Source organism: Brassica napus, unplaced genomic scaffold, assembly GCF_020379485.1.
Source record: "Brassica napus cultivar Da-Ae unplaced genomic scaffold, Da-Ae ScsIHWf_2309;HRSCAF=2981, whole genome shotgun sequence".
NCBI classification, from domain to species: Eukaryota; Viridiplantae; Streptophyta; class Magnoliopsida; order Brassicales; family Brassicaceae; genus Brassica; species Brassica napus.
Genome location: NW_026015692.1, coordinates 12472 through 25695, shown reverse-complemented (window position 1 = coordinate 25695; position 13224 = coordinate 12472). Strand labels below are relative to the sequence as shown.

Sequence of the window (13224 nt, the reverse complement as noted above, 5' to 3'; positions counted from 1 at the left end):
TCGATCGATTTCGATTGATATCGGAGAAATATACGCCCCGTTCGTTTGTACATCTAGAAGATGCGTCCAAATGGTTCTATCTAGATGTCTTATCCATATGCTTCGTTTGGGGTTGTTTGTTTCCTCATTTCGTCCATGCATCCAGATGAATCATCTGAATGCAGCTATGTTCATTTTTTTTTAAACTTGCATCTACTTTCAAGTGGACCGTGGACTTGTTAATAAAATGACTAAAATATATTTTTTTTATCTTTCAGCGAAAAAAAATATTTTTATAGTTTTGGCGGAAAATACGTTTTTATGAGTTTTGCGGAAAATACGTTTTTGCGGTTTTGGCGGAAAAAGTACGTTTTGGGGTTTTGGCGGAAAATGTGTTTTTAACGAAAAAGTTGTTTTTGCAGGTTTGACAATAAAAGTTTTTTTTTTCGCGATATTGCGGGAAAATGCATTTTGTAGTTTTAGCGGGAAATGTGAATTTTCCATTTTTGACGGGAAATGCGTTTTTTTTTGCGTTTTTTGCGGAAAATATTTTTGCGGTTTCGATGGAAAATGTGTTTTCCGGTTTTGGTGGGAAAATATATTTTCTCGGTTTTGGCAGGAAAATACGTTTCCCGGTTTTGGCGGAAAAATGCGGTTTTCCGGTTTTGGCAGGAAAAACGTTTTCCGATTTTGGCAGAAAAATGTGTTTTTCAGTTTTGGTGGGAAAATACATTTGTTTTGTTTTGGCGGAAAAAACACGTTTTTCGGGTTTGGTGGAAAAATGCACTTTTCCGGTTTTGGCGAAAAAATGCGTTTTTCAATTTGGCGGGAAAATGCGTTTTTTCCGGTTTTGGCGAGAAAATTGCGTCTTTCAGTTTTCGCGGAAAAATACTTTTTGCGGTTTTGGCTGGAAAGTGCTTGGGGGGGGGAGGGGTTGTCGGGAATATGTGTTTTTGAGTTTGGCGAAAAAATGCATTATTTTGGTGTTGGCGGGAAAATGCGTTTTATATGTTTGAGGAAAACGCATTTTACGATTTTGGCGGGAAAGTGTGTTTTTTTGGGTTTTGGGGGTAAATGTATTTTCGGTTCTAGCAGAAAAATGTATTTGCAAAAAAATAGAATTTACGGTTTAAAAATAATATTTTGATTTAAAATGTCATTTTTGTTTATTTATCATTTTGGACTGAACTATATGCATCTGTGTCGAGATGCACCATCAAGATTCACCTTCATTTAGGTGAGAATTTGAAATGAGTTTTTAAAAATTCAGGTGGATGATCCATTTGGATGTAGCACTATAATGTACAAAGCGAACATCGATTTGTATTTTCACCCAGATGGATCACCTGGGTGAGCATACGAACATCAGCCATATGATTATACAAAAGATCTAGAATGCATATGAAACAAAGGAGATTAAAGAGGCTATAGAAGTAGGAAAAACCTAAACGGGATATTCATTTCCTCGACATAAGGAATTATTAATATGGCATAGTTTTTGTGATTACTAGAAATATTCTTTTTATTAAAATGTAGTATCAAAATAAATCAACAAATAACATACGATATTCAGACCAAGACCAGATAATGTTCTGCTCACTGCTCGGTCCAACTCTCAAAAACAAATCCTATAACCGGTTTGGTTTAGTTTTTGTTATCCGGTTGGAATAATACCCAATCCATCAAACATATCACGATGATTTTTTAAACGGTAGTTTAGCTATCTCGACGAGGATTCGGTTCAAGGACTGAGGCCGAAAAGAACGGTGCATGATCGGCTCCTTTGAGCTGGAAAACTTGTTCAGGTGGGTTCAATTTGATCATCGCCTCCTGAAGAGGAACTGGTATTGCACAATCCTCCATGGGTTGTTATGTAGAACCGTCGAGTAGAGCCGTAGTTTTCTCCGACACGTGAAGTTTTTCAACAACCGGCGCGAACGGAAACGGTCTAATGGATACCGATGACAATGCGAGGTCCTATACCAAAAATCCAGGTAAATTCAGTAATCAAACCGGACTGTAACGGCTCGGTTTAGATTTACCTTTGGTGGGCTCTTATGAAAGATAAAATCTCTAAGCAAAGATCTGTCGTAGTCAACGGCAGTTGGAGGGTTCTTTTTGCCGTTGGCGTACAGAAATATATGAGCTTGTTGTATCAGATCATTTGATCCCAGCTGAAAAAGAATTATTCACCAAAAGATTTGCATTGTCGGTTTGTAAAATCATCGATGTAATATTTTGGACGTGTATATATTCATTAAAAGTTTTAGTTGTCGATTAGTAAAATCATCAATGTAATATATTTTAATTTGTAATAAAATAATAATTAATGTAACTAGCAGAAGATCTAATAAATAAAAAAGGTACCGGTTGATTAAAAAGATCGAGAGTGCTTTGACCATTGGCCAACATAACAGCAGAGATATAAACAGCTTTGGAGATTTTAGTAGGAAATATTTCCATCGCATAAGACATACAAGCCCCTCCAAAATCATGCCCCACCAAAATTACCTGTAATTAATTATGGTCTTAAAACATTATAAATTGTCTTAATTTCATCACAAATGGTCAAAGACTAAGTCGAACCTTCTCGTTGGGTTTGAGGGATTCCAGAAAGTGGAGGAGAGGCTTGGAGTAATGAGCGAGGCTTGTGATGGTATTGGTGTCAGTAGAGCTAATACCTGAACCGGTCAAGTCAACAGCATCTACTTGGAAACCATGTTTCTCTAAGAGAGTTATGGTTCTGTACCAACACCAAGCCCCAAATCCTCCACCATGAACTAGCACAAACCTCTTCGTCTCTGAAACTTCCACCTTCTTCAGCTCCTGTTACAGATACACACATATCACTCACAATGTCACAAGACATAGATAAGCTACTATTGTTTTTTTTTGTCAACTTGATAAGCTACTATTGTTCAAATGCCCTTTTTGTGTGTTTGCATCTTATTTTTTTAAATGATAAATAATGTTTACGACAATGTAAAATACAAAAAAAAAACAAATGTAAAATTTAAACCTAAAAGAAGAAACTTTTTTCTCAATTTGTTTGCAATTTTGTATAATTACAGAATGATTTCATTTAAAATGCTAAAAGTAGTGGCTTATTCTAATTAAAAAAATACGAATATCTATGATAATTTTCAATGTAAACGAATAAGCTTCTGCGTAAACGCAAAACGCAAACACATACACCTCAAAATAAGCATATATTCATTAGTTCTCTATTAAATAAAAGGCTTGCCTTGTCTGGGACCTGGTTAGGCTTGATCACTGGATTGACACTAGACTTTCGCCTAGAGCTAGAGGTTCTTACGAATCCACAAGTCGATTTCTTGGGACTCTGGACGGCTGAGACAGGTCCTGAGCCGCCGCTTGAACTGGTGGACTGTCTGAAATTAGGAGGAACAACATAGTTGCTGTTACGAGGGGTTTGGTTGAAGAGGAGATTAGTGGCTGCCAAAGTTTGCTCCTGAATAATATGAGAGTTTTTATCGTGTCCATGATGATCTTGATGATGTCTCTCTCTTATCTTCTTTTTGGTTTGATTACACCTTTCCTGGAAGACGAAGTGGAGGATGAGCCGGAGCAGGAGAGCGATAGGCGACGCATGTATTTTCTGGTATTACTTCCTCCTCCTTTGCCACGGCCGGCCGAGGATTTTTGGGACGTTGTTCTTCCTCGTGTGAGATGCATGTGAACGAGTTCCCCATTTTTTCTGAATTTTCTGCGTTAGTTTCTCCTCAAAAGGACAAAAAGAATGTTTATAGATGCATGACTACATGTTCTAATGTTTGTTCGTGCTTGCCTCTGTTGGAGAAATGTAACAGTTGAGACCTTCACGTCGTCAAAAAGGTCTTTGCATTAGACTTTGAGGTTGCTGGGTACTCAAACTATTAAATATTTGACTAATTTGACTTGGTATTAAGGAAACATTCTGAGAATAGTTGTCTCAAAAGTTAAATAATTTTTATTTTTGACATATAATAACGAGAATAACTTAGACGATTCTATAACCTTACATTTAATTATGAATGATTTATGTAAACAAATTTGGTGGCCAAGATGGAGACGTATATAATGGAGAAACATGGAGGGCACATCCTTCGAGCATTATATATTATAAGGTAAACACATTGGTGTATACGTTGTTATTCACCTTCATCAACTCATGACCTGGCCTTATATCTTCAGCATTTCTAAAATTGTTTTTAATTTCAGAGAAAGAGTTTTGTTTCTTGGCAGTCATTGGTCTAGACTCTTTTCCAACTATACACCTTATGTTTCTATTTTCTAATAGAACTAACTTCAGGAGTGGTTGTCCCATTGACGAAAACATTACATGCAGGCAATAAGACTCATTATTATATTAGACAATGGACAGATACAGTCATGCGTCAAGAACGAAGTAGAGGAGGTAGGATGGTCAGCATGGTGTGGTTGAAGAAAAATGGTGATATTGATAGAATTAACTTTCTACCATCAGTATAACAAGATGTACTCTTTGCTTCCTTGTTTTCATAGTGGTCCTCTTTTTGCTTTACACAAAACAGAGTAAATGGGTTTCCAGTTCTGTAAATTTTCAATCATTCACTTTGATGAAGCACAAAGAGAATATATAGCCCTTTTGAGTTTTGAAGGTTGTATACCACCAAAAAACAACAATAACTCTTGTTTAATAAACAAAAATAGAATATAATCACTAATCTTTTTTTTTTTTAACACTTTGTGACTATAACGTGATGGTTTGAACAAAAAGAGAAGAAGAAAGATACGAGAAAAAGCTGGTTGTGTTTATTGTAAAATTTACATCAGAGAAAGCTGGTTGTGTTTATTGTAAAATTTATTTAGTCTGCAAAATTAATCTCTAGGAACACTAGTTGTGTTTTAAAGAAGCGTTAAGTCACTCTTCTGTTTGTAATGATGAGGAGCCAACTCAGCCAACCATAAAGGATCAATTCTTGTCAGGTTGTTGATGTACTTCTGGCTGGTTTGCATAAGCTCGTCGAAGATAACACACTCAGGTTTGGAACGGAATAAAACAGAACTTGGGTGGATGTGCACAATCTCACCACTTTCCAAAGCCCTGTATGTACATCCATCTGTCTCTGTGCTGCTTTAAGGAAAAACGACGCAGCAATACATCTACGGTACTCAAGCATGTCGTTTCCGCATGAAGACACATTAAAACCCATCTGTTCAACGTTTCCACGAATTTGTCTGCACAACAAGCATATTCAAAATTGATCACAAGACTGAACCACAATCATGTGAAAAGAAATCTCAAAAAGAAGACAAGACAAACCTATAAATGTCACGAGCATGTTTCAAGGAACGACTATTCACGAAGTTGACCTTACACCACTTTCTCATAATTTTCTCAACTTTCGCTTCACTTTTTTCCGCCTTTCTCTCCTCCAAGAACTCATCCAACTCTCGATAGACACTGAGATAAGTTAGATGATCCCCTTCAACGCTAACAAAGTGGTTTCTTGAAGTTCTTGCCTGACCAAAGATAAATAAAAAACAGCTGCTTTCATGAACTGTATATATAAAGAAAAAAAATGACAATCTCTCTCACCTCTTCTCTCTTCTGACGAGGATCATAAAATATGGATTCCACAGAAAGCATTGCAACAATGATTAACATTTCCTCAAGACAATTGAACTGATTGGCTAAAATCAGAGCTCTGGAGTAAACAGGCTCTAGTGGGAGCCGTGCCATTTGTTCCCCAGCGGGTTTGCTAGTTTGCAATCATCAGTCAAGGCACCAAGCAAGTGCAACTCCGCCAATGCTTTTACAATGGCGCTCCTGTTTTTTTTTCAACAAAGCAATAAGAGAATATATACCTCAGCCATGTGTCAGGACTCAAGACTACAAATCAATTTTTTTCAACAACAATAACAACAGGAACTACCTTGAAGGTTTATCAATAAAATCAAATCCAAGAATATCATCAATCCCCAGAGCCTTGAGCTGCAAAATGACATTAGAGAGATTGCATCTCTTGATCTCTGGTTTGGTTGAATCCTCCAGTTTCCAAAAATCCCTCTCAGGATAAAGATGGAAACTTTTCCCATAACCGTCACGTCCTGCGCGCCCACTAAAATATAATCCAAAGAAAAAAAAAACATATAAACCCACATTGAATGTAAAATATAAATGAATACAAAACATGGTACCTTCGTTGAATGGCCTGTGCTTTTGATACTGGAACAACATCAAGCGTCTCCATTCCTTTGTTCGGATCATAGGTTCGTGCCTTAACAACCCAGAGTCTACCACATATCTTATTCCAGGAATTGTAATCGATGTCTCCGCTATATTTGTGGCCAAAACCACCTACAAATTTTACAAAACTGGATTAGTATATCATCAAATGTCTCAACCAAAAAATGTTACTCAACTTTACTAACCTTACGGAAACCAATAGGCGCAGGGGCGAAAACTCTCATCTGCTGCTCTGATGGAAGAGCAGAAAAGATAGCAAGTGGCAGCAGCTTCCTCTCGTCTTCAGGTAAATGCTGAAGTTTTTCTTGGACTAGTCTCTCAACAGATTCAATCTCCTCTTGTCCAGTGAGGAAAACAAGTATATCACCTTCTTCCTCCTCCGAATGAATCTTTTAAAATAAAAAAATAAAAAATGTAAAAAATTAGATTTACTTATTCCCTAAAAGATGATAGGGTAAACAAGATCAATTAACCTGAAATATAGTATTCAAAGCTGCATCTACATAATCAGTCTCGGGATGAACAGTGTAAAACATGTCCACATCAAACTGTCTCCCTTCCACACGAAAATCTTTGGCACCGCCGTAGTAGTCACAGAAAACACGTGCGTCCAAACTCGCGGACATGATTATCAGCTTTAACGGAGATACTTTTCTGCCTTGACAGCCTCTCAACACACCACCAATCTCACTTCTCTCCCGTTGCACCTTTTTAAGCAAGGCCAGGAGAACATCAGTATGAACAGTCCTCTCGTGAGCTTCATCGATAATAATGACTGAATATCTAGAAAGAAGCCGATCCACCAACGCCTCTCTGCCAAAAAAAAAATTTGATGAGAAGAGACCAAGGCCTCACAGCATAAAGTTTTCTAACTTGTGGTTTTTTTAGTTTTACCTCAGCAAGAAACCATCAGTCATGTATTTTAACCTCGTGGAGCTAGAAGTAGTATCGTCAAACCTAACGGAGTAGCCAACCTTTTGTCCTAGCGGAACATCACACTCCTCAGCTACCCTTTTGGCAATGGTCAGGGCAGCGATACGCCTCGGCTGTGTTATCCCTACCATCTTTCCTTCCCGACAGAAACCAGCATTGAACAGGAACTGAGGCAGCTCTGTCAAAAACAAAAAACAAAAACATATGATCAAGTCCAAACAACTTGGATTAGAAAGTAATTGAGAGTTAACAACTTACGAGTAGTCTTCCCACTACCGGTTTCACCAACAATAATCAGAATATCATTCTTTTGAACCGCCTCAATAAGACGTTCCTCCTCTGTTAATTAAAAAAAAATACAATCAGTTAGTCTCTCCACGGACATGAGACAAGTGTGAATTAGGGTAAGTGAAATAAAACTTGCACCTGAAGCTATAGGAAGAGACTTTCTATGTTCTGCTATCTTCTGCTTCTTGCTGTGTGATAAGTTCAGAGTGAAAATCGTTACTTTTTGTTCTGGGGATCATTGTAAATTACTCTAGAGAGTAGAGTAGATACTAACCTTGAGCGAGAAGCAACGGGTGATTTAGGGTTTCGTTTCCTGTTTAGCACAGAGCTCTTGAGTTCTCCTTGCGCCATTGATCAGACAATTTTCACCTAGTTTTGAGTCTTTTGACAGAGTTCGTTTGGTTCGAGTTTCGATTTGGGACAGAACAGGAAACGGTAAGGCTTGTGTTCTTCTTCTACTGTGAACGTAAATTAGGTTTTGCTAGGTTTGTGGAAAATACCGGACGGTTGAACCGGCTAATAACTTTTATTTTCTTTTTCTTTTCTCTATTTGATAGTAGACCTCAATTTTGAAACGTAAAGAGGTAGAGTCAAACCAATCCGGTTTTAAAGTTAATTCCTTATATATTAAAAGAGAAACATGGTAATAAATGCATTTACACTATAATAGATATGTGATATCCTCACAATTATTTGATAATAAGTATGCTAACTAGATTTTGACCCGCGTTTGGAAAACGCGAGTTTTTTGAATTATATTATAATACAAAGTTTTAGTATATCGAAAAATATAATTTTTAACAGTTATATAATCTACGAATTAGTTTATTCGAGATTTTATATGTACACTTTTAAATACGTTTATTTTAGGCAATTAAGATAAAAAACAAACCGAACCGACCCGAAAATATAGGTTTAGTTCAGGTCCAAAGAAGATAACCTTTTGGGTTTTTTTTAGACCCGCAGGTCTTTGTTTGAGTTTGGATCCTACCCTAGACCCGATCACAAATATGTTGTGTTTATTAGGTATATTTGGATATTTCAAATATGTTTCCAGTAATATGGATATTTTTAAAAAAGTTTTTGGTTTACGATTATAGTTTTTGATTTGAAGTAAATTTTCAAATTAAAAAGAATTGGATATTTTTCAGTTCATCGTGTGAGATTTTGAATAAGATTTTGAATTTTTAGGTATTTGAATTTTTTGGGTATTTGTTTGGAGTTTCGAATATTTTTCAGATTTTTTAGATATTTCGATTTTTTTAGGATCTTAAATATCCGAACATATGTGGACCCATTACGTCCATATCAGGTCCAACAACCTTTTGATATAGGTTTTTAACTTTATTGTACAAAAACATGGTTGATGAAATATTTTTTTGAGTAAAGGTATCATAAGGAATAATATTATGATCTTTTAAAAATATTTAAAATATTGTATGGTTAGAATGATTAATGGTATTACCAAAAAAAATAGTTATACATGACTCCAACAACTTTTTTATATTAGATTTTTTAAGACTATTTCTCTTTTAATAGTATTGATTCGTTTTAAAGTGAAAATTATATAAAAGTATAATATCTAAACCAATAATTTTCAAAATCGTAAATTTTCAATACTGATATCATGAAGTCGGGTTAACTTTAACATAACCAATGAATTTCTACATTTTTGTGAAGGTAACATGAATATTCAGAAAACTCATTTTTAAATATGAAAATATCTATCAAACCATAGACGGTTGAAAGTTTAGTATATGATATGAGATTTTAGTGAGAAAATTTATATATGATATGATTGCTTTATTATAAAGAAAAGAGGAAGTTAGAATCTACACATATATATCGTGTAACTTCTCTTGCTTTAAATCATATATTATATGATAAAATTGATAATATAAAACATTAGTTTCAATGCTTTTACGATTAAAAATCAAAATGGTAAATATAGTAATAGTAGTGATTAGGATTTAGGAGTGATATTTGAATAAATAAAGGAATTGAATAAATTATTGTTAGATAAATATATAGTAACATATTGTTAGTCTAAATTTAAGGTAAGACCAAAAAATAATGAGATAAATGAAAGGGTCCAAACAACTTTCATAGGTAGATTTTTTAAGACTCTTTCTCTTTTAATAGTATTGATGTGTCCACATTATATACATAAATGTGTTCACACTATGTAACATATTGATGAAAAATTCTTAAAAAATATTCATCTATCCACAAAATATTCTTGTTATACTAATTTCTAAATCACAAAACCCAAATCTACAATATTTCTCAAAAAAACTGAAAACTTTCCTAAAATAAAAGTTTTTAAAAAAATTATTTTAAAATACAACATATTGAAGAAACATTCTTAAAGAATACTCATCTATCCACAAATATTCTTGTTATCCTAATTTCTAAATCACAAAACCCAAATCTACAATATTTCTCAAAAAAATGAAAACTTTCCAAAAATAGAAGTTTTCAAGAAAATTATTTTAAAATACACTATACATATGAAAAATTCTTAAAGAATACTCATCTATCCACAAACATTCTTGTTATCCTAATTATAAATCACAAAACCCAAATCTACAATATTTTTCAAAAAAATGAAAACTTTCCAAAAATGGAAGTTTTCAAGAAAATTATTTAAAAATACAACATATTGATGAAAAATTCTTAAAGAATACTCATCTATCCACAAATATTCTTGTTATCCTAATTTCTAAATAAAAAACTCAAATCTACAATATTTCTCAAAAAATGAAAACTTTCCTAAAATAGAAAATTTTAAGAAAATTATTTTAAAATACAACATATTGATGAAAAATTCTTAAAGAATACTCCTCTTTCCACAAATATTCTTGTTATCCTAATTTCTAAATCACAAAACCCAAATCTACAATATTTCTCAAAAAAATGAAAACTTTCCAGAAATAGAAGTTTTTAAGAAAATTATTTTAAAATACAACATATTGATGAAAAATTCTTAAAGAATACTCATCTATCCACAAATATTCTTGTTATCCTAATTTCTAAATCACAAAACCCAAATCTACAATATTTCTCAAAAAATGAAAACTTTCCTAAAATAGAAGTTTTTAAGAAAATTATTTTAAAATACAACATATTGATGAAAAATTCTTAAAAAATACTCATCTATCCACAAATATTCTTGTTATCTTAATTTCTAAATCACAAAACCCAAATCTACAATATTTCTCAAAAAAATGAAAACTTTCCAAAAATAGAAGTTTTCAAGAAAATTATTTAAAAATACACTATACATATGGAAAATTCTTAAAGAATACTCATCTATCCACAAATATTCTTGTTATCCTAATTTCTAAATCACAAAATCCAAATCTACAATATTTCTCAAAAATGAAAACTTTCCAAAATAGAAAGTTTTTAAGAAAATAATTTTAAAATACAATATATTGATGAAAAATTCTTAAAGAACACTAGGCTATCCACAAATATTCTTGTTATCCTAATTTCTAAATCACAAAACCCAAATCTACAATATTTCTCAAAAAATGAAAACTTTCCAGAAATAGAAGTTTTCAAGAAAATTATTTTAAAATACAACATATTGATTAAAAATTCTTAAAGAATACTCATCTATCCACAAATATTCTTGTTATCCTAATTTCTAAATCACAAAACCCAAATCTACAATTTTTTTTTTGTCATCAACATAAACAAACTCATACAGACTCTGTAAACCAAACTGGAGGATGTTGGTCCATGTGAACGACGAAAGACGGCTGTTTCCTGGCACGACGTGCTAGGGTATCCGCCTTTCTATTTTGCGTTCTTGGTACATGGATAATCTCTGATCGTGAAAAACTTTCCTTCAGGACTTTAAAATCTTCTAAATAACTTGCAAAAGCTGGCCATTCTTCTGGTTCCGAAACCATCTTCACCAATTGAGAACAATCCGTTGCAAACGTAACCTGAAATTGACGTAAGTTCCTCATACATTCTATTGCCCAAAGTAGTGCTTCCATCTCCGCATGGAGAGGAGATAGACTAGCTCGAACATTTCTTGCCCCCATCAGCCCTTTAAAACCTGCTAAAGTACTGAACCATCCCTGTCCAGAGAAATCATCATTCTCTTTCCAGGATCCATCTGTGAAACACCATCTACCTTGGATTACCGGTAATGTCGGAATCTCTACCTGTGTCCCGTTCTTCTGTTCTTTTGCTATCTGCGCTTCGGACCATAGTGTGGATTCTGTTTCTGCCACTTTAAGCGTATCTATGGGATCCATATCAAGATTGCTAAAAACTTTGCTATTTCTTCCTTTCGAGATATACCAAAGAATCCAAGCAAACTGGTGATCCTCTAATTGCGGAAGCACTCTCCAGAAAAGATAATCCATATTTGTAAAAATAGACATTGTTGGAAAGATAGTTGGGTTTGATGGTATCTTTGATAGCGCCCAAACCTGACATACTGGAGGACATTCAAAAAACACATGGTTAATTGATTCCTCATCAGCTCCACATCTTGCACAACATATATCACCGTTTATCCCTCTCGCTTTCAAGTTCTTCTTAACTGCTACACATCCTGTAATTAATTGCCATAGAAAATGTTTGATCTTTGGTGGACAACGTACTTTCCAACAAAACGCCTTTAAGGCATCAACTGAAGGTCCAAACATTACCGGAGGTCGTTCCCTATCTGGATAAACCCGCTCCACCTGATACCCTTATTTGACCGTATATTTCCCATTGTTTGTGAAATGCCAACCCTCTCTGTCAACTCTCTGAGTTCGACTCAGAGGTATACTTTCTATAATTTTCACATCTTGTGGGTTCACTAAAGCCCGAATTGCCTGCATATTCCAAGTTCGCGAAGTAGGATCAATGAGAGAATCCACTGTGAGGTCAGGGTACTGATTATGTTGATTTTTATTGGCTGGTCTCGGCACCCAAATCTACAATATTTCTAAAAAAATGAAAACTTTCCAAAAATATAAGTTTTCAAAAAAATTATTTAAAAATACACTATACTTATGGAAAATTCTTAAAGAACACTCATCTATCCACAACTATTCTTGTTATCCTAATTTTTAAATCACAAAACCCAAATCTACAATATTTCTCCAAAAAATGAAAACTTTCCAAAAATAGAAGTTTTTAAGAAAATTATTTTAAAATACAATATATTGATGAAAAATTGTTAAAAAAATACTCATCTATCCACAAATATTCTTGTTATCCTAATTTCTAAATCACAAAACCCAAATCTACAATATTTCTCAAAAAATGAAAATTTTCCAAAAATAACAGTTTTCAAGAAAATTATTTTAAAATACAACATATTGATAAAAAATTCTAGAAGAATACTCATCTATCCACAAATATTCTTGTTATCCTAATTTCTAAATCACAAAACCCAAATCTACAATATTTCTCTAAAAAAATGAAAACTTTCCTAAAATAGAAGTTTTTAAGAAAATTATTTTAAAATACAACATATTGATGAAAAATTCTTAAAGAACACTTATCTATCCACAAATATTCTTGTTGTCCTAATTTCTAAATCACGAAACCCAAATCTACAATATTTCTCAAAAAAATGAAAACTTTCCTAAAATAGAAGTTTTTAAGAAAATAATTTTAAAATACAACATATTGATGAAAAATTCTTAAAGAACACTCATCTATCCACAAATATTCTTTTTATCCTAATTTCTAAATCACAAAACCCAAATATACAATATTTCTTAAAAAAATGAAAACTTTCCTAAAATAGAAGTTTTTAAGAAAATTATTTTAAA

The 13224-nt window shown here is 33.5% G+C and overlaps 2 pseudogenes; both read right to left on the bottom strand.

The window, feature by feature from the left end:
• Positions 1–1670: 1670 nt before the first annotated feature.
• Positions 1671–3692, bottom strand: LOC106360103 (annotated as a pseudogene).
• Positions 3693–4866: 1174 nt separating this feature from the next.
• Positions 4867–11817, bottom strand: LOC125600597 (annotated as a pseudogene).
• Between the last annotated feature and the right edge of the window lie 1407 nt (positions 11818–13224).